This window comes from Triticum dicoccoides, chromosome 5A, assembly GCF_002162155.2.
Source record: "Triticum dicoccoides isolate Atlit2015 ecotype Zavitan chromosome 5A, WEW_v2.0, whole genome shotgun sequence".
Lineage (NCBI taxonomy): Eukaryota > Viridiplantae > Streptophyta > Magnoliopsida > Poales > Poaceae > Triticum > Triticum dicoccoides.
Window position 1 is genome coordinate 672351337 of NC_041388.1, and position 6800 is coordinate 672358136.

Here is a 6800-nt window from a genome sequence, read left to right on the forward strand (position 1 = left end):
TGTTGAAATGAAACGCTCCAGGAGTCATACGGTTCTGTCCATGATTTTCTTTGTTCCTCTCAGTCCACCAACACCACAAGAGGCAAATTGCGCTTAGTTGTTCATGTTCCGGCAGATTAAACAGAAATAACTTCTGTTAAAAAAGAAAGATGTAAAAAGACCCAAAAAAATAATAAGCAAACTGTATGACAACTAAAACAGGAATGCGCCACACATTGCTAAAATGCTCTATCAACCTCTTGCGACAGATGATATGGAACAGTTTTTAGAAGAAAATGCTCATTCTGAAAACAAAATTGTAGAAAAGATATTAAAGCTACCACACATTTCAGGTCATTATAGTTTGCTAAACTTAAAATTGATGTTGAATAGTTTGAGAAAATATAATATGACACACAGAGAAGCTTATCGATGCACTGTGTCAGATAGGGAATTTCACGATACAAAACATTACTATGTAATTGTTGAATCCCTTTGGTGACCTTAGAGAACACATGAGTAACTCTCACTATAAATCCAGACCGAATCAAATAAGATTCAACGAGAATAAAGATGCTTAATTGCAAACAATTTAGCAATTCCTTGGACTCTTTAATTCCCGTTTCCAACCAAACGCCACGGCCCATGACCCAGTTCACAACCCGGCAAAACACAAAATCAAAACAAACCTGAATGCTATATCTCCTTCCAGCGATCCCCATTATCTCCCACTGAGGACAATGTCATGCAAACCATGCCTTCGCCCTTTCTGACAAGAATTCCTTCCGAGCAGAGGAGAGAAGGTGCATAATTAGAAAATCTGTTTATACAGCTATCATCCAAATCTTAAAACAGGTAATAAAATCCTACAGGACACACTTCACATCTGTTCAGTGTTGACACTGCAGAAAAAAGCACATCATGATTTCCCTGCATACTTTCTTCGCGCATATATATGTAACTGCTAACCCGAATTTAGCAAAGAAACTATGAGGTCTTATCTAATTAAGGAAACATCAGAAAGCTAGAGTTGGAACCAAGGGAAATAAAACAATTATTGTAGGTGGTGTGATCCTAATTGCAGAAACATCTTATTAGTGCCCACCAGAACTCATTAATTGTTTTATTAGTGCCCACGATAGTCGATATTTGTGATTGCATAACTCAAGAAGGTTTAAATCCTGAAACAGAGCAATTCTAGCTTGAGCTTTTTAAAATGCAGGACATTGAATCAAGCTCATAATTGAAGAATAGAACTCATTACCTGCCATTTGATCTTACTGCATGCCAATTGAATCCGGCTTTCATCTCTGCCATATGGATCCCACCTCTCTATAGATGAAGCAGAGAATTCCCAAAAAAAATATTTATTTCATAATGAATCTATACAACCAAATAATGCAATCGGTTAGAAAGGAAAACCCATCTAAAGATTACAATTACACTGCGTTTGGATGTCTGTATTGCAGCCTTGAATTGGATTTGGTATTCCCGAACCGCCAATTCAGCTGTTTGGGTGCGCACTGAAACATCGAATGGAAATGAGGCCAAATACAGCGCCGTTTTCGCTCTCACGCGCGCTCCCCTCCCACAATACAGACCCCTCCGGCTCCGATTTCGCTGGATTTGCACTCACCCGCAAAACATACCGCTTCGGCCCCTCTCTTTCCCCCCGCGACCAGAAAAAGAAAACAGAGGCGGAGCGAAGAAGCTCTAGCGACACCGCGTCATGCTCCTCTGCGCATGGCTACTCCCGCATCCCGGCGACGTAGCAGCAACCGCGGCGTTCCTCGCGGCGGTGGCGTCTGGATCCTCTCCATAGAGCGTGGCCGACCTTCTCAGCCATTACTTCCGGCGGTGGCGGCCACCGCGACATCGCGGAGTGGCGGGTGGCGGTGGCGGCGACAGCGGCCCAGAGCCAGCGCGCGGGCGAAGATTCTTCCCACAGCCGGCGTCTGGATTCGCGCCATGGATCCATGCCCGACCTTCTCCTCACAGCCTGAGATCCGCGCCATCAGGCGGCGTCCGCATCCATCGGCGCGGGCGGAGATGCTTCTGACGGCAGGCTGAGCGGCTGGCGCGCGGCACAAAGAGGAGCACGACCGCGCGCGGAATTAGATCCAGCCCCTCTGCGGGGTCTGCTTCGTCCTTTGATCCTAGCTAGCTGAGTCTGCTTCGTCCTCTGAACTTCTCCCCATTCACTAGGAAGCAACACTTTCAGTTCGTTGTAGCCAAGGCAGACGGTGGATGGTCCAGATCGAGTTTGCTTCTTCCTCTCAATTTCTCCTCGTTCACTAGCTAGCTGTATTGTGATTCCAAAAAAATGTATGGTGATATGAAACTTGTGATTTGTGAAGTAAACAATACTTGATAGCTTTTACTCCAATTTGTTGTGCAAATTTCATTTTGATACACGAAGAGCAAAGCATAAGCCACAGACTGTATATTTTTTTGTCATTTTTATTGCTATATAATCATTTTTATTCTAGATTGTATTAAAAAATTGAGTCATAAAGAACAAAGCATAATCTTCATACTCATGTAAATATACAATTCCATAGTTTGTCATCCAAACAAGATTTGGTATTGAAACCTCTGAGATTCCATGAGCCAATTCGGTGAACAACCAAACAAGCGAATTCGTATTCGTTCTCATTTCAGTTTCCTTGCTGAATTGGTATTGCAACCAATTCAATACGGAGCCCTTCAATACAGACATCCAAACAGAGCGTTAATAGGAAAAGAAAAATTATATAAGATCTACCTAAACCAAAGGCTAAAGATTCCTATCAGAGAGCAAACTAATGATAACAGTGTCACATATGTGCTACCCATGACAAAAAAGGTATGTGTTTCTAGATTAGGATTGCATCCACCAATCATGCAAGCATCACATTGCATTTTCCACAGAGCAAATAAAGCATAAACAAATCATGGCATAGAAATTAGAGCAAACCACAGCGGCGGCGAGGCTGGTGCTAGAGCAGCAAGGCAAGGTTTCTACATTAGGATTGCATCCACCAATCATGCAAGCATCACATTGCATTTTCCACAAAGCAAATCAAGCATAAACAAATCATGGCATAGAAATTAGAGCAAACCACAGCCGCGGTGAGGCTGGTGCTAGAGCAGCAAGGCAAGGAAGCCTGGGAGGTGCTTCAACAAGCATTATGCCAGTATAGTGAAGGAAATATGCCCTAGAGGCAATAATAAAGTTATTATTTATTTCCTTATATCATGATAAATGTTTATTATTCATGCTAGAATCGTATTAACCGGAAACATAATACATGTGTGAATACATAGACAAACAAAGTGTCACTAGTATGCCTCTACTTGACTAGCTCGTTAATCGAAGATGGTTATGTTTCCTAACCATAGACATGAGTTGTTATTTGATTAACGGGATCACATCATTAGGAGAATGATTTGATTTACTTGACCCATTCTATTAGCTTAGCACTTGATCGTTTAGTATGTTGCTATTGCTTTCTTCATGACTTATACATGTTCCTATGACTATGAGATTATGCAACTCCTGTTTACCGGAGGAACACTTTGTGTGCTACCAAACGTCACAATGTAACTGGGTGATTATAAAGGAGCTCTACAGGTGTCTCCGAAGGTACATGTTGGGTTGGCGTATTTCGAGATTAGGATTTGTCACCCCGATTATCGGAGAGGTATCTCTGGGCCCTCTCGGTAATGCACATCACTTAAGCCTTGCAAGCATTGCAACTAATGAGTTAGTTGTGAGATGATGTATTACGAAACGAGTAACAGACTTGCCGGTAACGAGATTGAACTAGGTATTGAGATACCGACGATCGAATCTCGGGCAAGTAACATACCGATGACAAAGGGAACAACGTATGTTGTTATGCGGTTTGACCGATAAAGATCTTCGTAGAATATGTAGGAGCCAATATGAGCATCCAGGTTCCGCTATTGGTTATTGACCGGGAACAGTTCTAGGTCATGTCTACATAGTTCTCGAACCCATAGAGTCCGCACGCTTAACGTTACGATGACAGTTTTATTATGAGTTTATGAGTTTTGATGTACCGAAGGAGTTCGGAGTCGCGGATGAGATCGGGGACATGACGAGGAGTCTCGAAATGGTCGAGACGTAAAGATCGATATATTGGACGAATATATTCGGACATCGGAAAGGTTCCGAGTGATTCGGGTATTTTTCGGAGTACCGGGGAGTTACGAGAATACGGGGAAGAGTATTGGGTCTTGATGGGCCTTAGTGGGAAGGAGCCAGGAGGTGGCGCGCGCCCCTCCCAAGCCCAGTCCGAATTGGACAAGGGGTTTGGGGCGCGGCCCCCCTCTCCCTTCCTTCTCCACTCCCCTCCTTTCCCCCCTTCTCCTAGTTGGACTAGGAAAGAAGGAGTCCTACTCCCGGTGGGAGTAGGACTCCCCTTGGCGCGCCCTCCTTGGCCGGCCGCCCCCTCCCCCTTGGCTCCTTTATATACGGGGGCAGGGGGGCACCCCATGACACACAAGTTGATCTTCGTGATCGTTCCTTAGCCGTGTGCGGTGCCCCCCTCCACCATATTCCACCTCGGTCATATCGTCGCGGAGTTTAGGCGAAGCCCTGTGTCGGTAGAACATCATCATCGTCACCACGCCGTTGTGCTGACGGAACTCATCCCCGACATCCTGCTGGATCGGAGTCCGGGGATCGTCATTGAGCTGAACGTGTGCAGAACACGGAGGTGTCGTACGTTCGGTGCTTGGATCGGTCGGATCGTGAAGACGTACGACTACATCAACCGCGTTGTCATAACGCTTCCGCTTACGGTCTACGAGAGTACGTGGACATCACTCTCCCCTCTCGTTGCTATGCATCACCATGATCTTGCGTGTGCGTAGGAAATTTCTTAAAATTACTACATTCCCCATAAAAATATAAACGAACCTACCTGCATCCCAAGCTGCAGGAAATGCCATACAAATAGATCGGAGGAGCATAGTCTAAAAGGAGACTATTAATGGAGCATCAATCATAGACTATTTGATGCCAAACAATCAATAAAAAACCTATTACCAGAAGCCATCTCATTCATATGGTTAATTAGTCAGAAGTTCTGAAACTAAGTTTTCTAAAATGAGGACATTGAATCAAGCTCATAATTGAAGAATAGAACTCATTACGTGCCATTTGATCTTACTGCATGCCAATTGAATCTGGCTTTCATCTGAGCCATATGGATCCCACCTCTTCATAGATGAAGCAGAGAATTCCCAAAAATTTATATTTCATAATGAATCTATACAACAAATCATGCACTCAGTTAGAAAGGAAAACCCATCTAAAGATTACCATTAATTGGAAAAGAACAATTATATAGGATCTACCTTAACCAAAGGCTAAGAATTCCTATCCGAGAGCAAACCAATCTAACGGTGTCACATATGTGCTACCCATGACAAAAAGGTATGTGTTTCTACATTAGGATTGCATCCAGCCATCCACCGATCATGCAAGCATCACATTGCATTCTCCACAGAGCAAATCAAGCATAAACAGAACATGGCATAGAAATTAGAGCAAACCTCACTGGCGGCGAGGCTGGTGCTAGAGAAGCAAGGCAAGGAAGCCAGGGAGGTGCTTCAACAAGTATTATGCCAGTATATGCGCCGCATAAACCTATGAACAAACCAACCTGCATCCCAAGCTGCAGCAAATGCCATAAAAATAAATCAGAGGAGCATAGTCTAAAAGGAGGATAATGGAGCATCAATCATAGACTACCTGAAGCAAAACAATCAATAAATAACTTATTACCAGAAGCAATCTCATTCATATCGTTAATTAATCAGAAGTATCTGAAACTAACATTAAAATTAGAGAGTACTCCCTCTTATATTAGTTTACGGAGGGAGTAACATTTATCTCCTAAGAGCATAGCCTAAACACATGCTGAAGCAAATCCCAATTTGGTGAACAAACATCTCACTAAATATTTCTTTCTAAACATAGCATAACAAGATTGTAGGCAAATCTTCATTTGCTAAACCAATAACCATCAACATCGATCACTGATCCAAAAAAACAAAATGATACAAAAGCCCTTTTCCTTGCAACCAATTAGACCACTGATTCTAAACAAGCCATCACCATAATTCCCCATCTCTAGAATCTAGCTAGACCACAAATCCAAAAAAATCCCCATATTTGGAACCTAGCTAAACCTGAGAACCTACCCCACAGCAAGAACCTAGTTAGACCACAGATCCAATGCCTAGTCCTAACCCCTCTCCTCAAACAGGAAGAGTGAAGGGTCACCGGAAAGGAGAGGAAGAAAGCAGGAGATTAAGCTCACCCATGACTGGCATGGTCGCTGGAAGTATAGGCGAAGAAAAGGCATGGTGACGCCGAGCAGCGCGTGGACGCGGATCGGCCTAACGACGGTGGTGTCGGCGCATTCCTCATCAACCTTCTACATGAGCGTCGCTTGGCCACCTCTCGTCGCTCACGCCTGGCCTCCTCCCGACGGCGTGACGCGCGAGCTCGATAGGGAAGCGGCGGCGCGGACGGCAGGCCCTCGATGGCGACCGCGGCATGAGCGGCAGAGAGATGAATGCAACGGGGACGAGGAGATGGCTGGCGGCGGCGGCGGGAGGGAAGGATGGCCCGCGGGGAGTGACGGCTAGGGTTCTCGACGGCCACGGGAGGAGAGGAAGCAGCGTGGCGGCGAGAGGGGCGGGAGGAAGACAGAGGGGAGTCGGGGTGAGGGCTGAGTGGGAAAGGAGAGGGGCGGCTAGGGTTTCACCACGGGCGTGATTTCTTTTATACGGCTGCGGGTGAA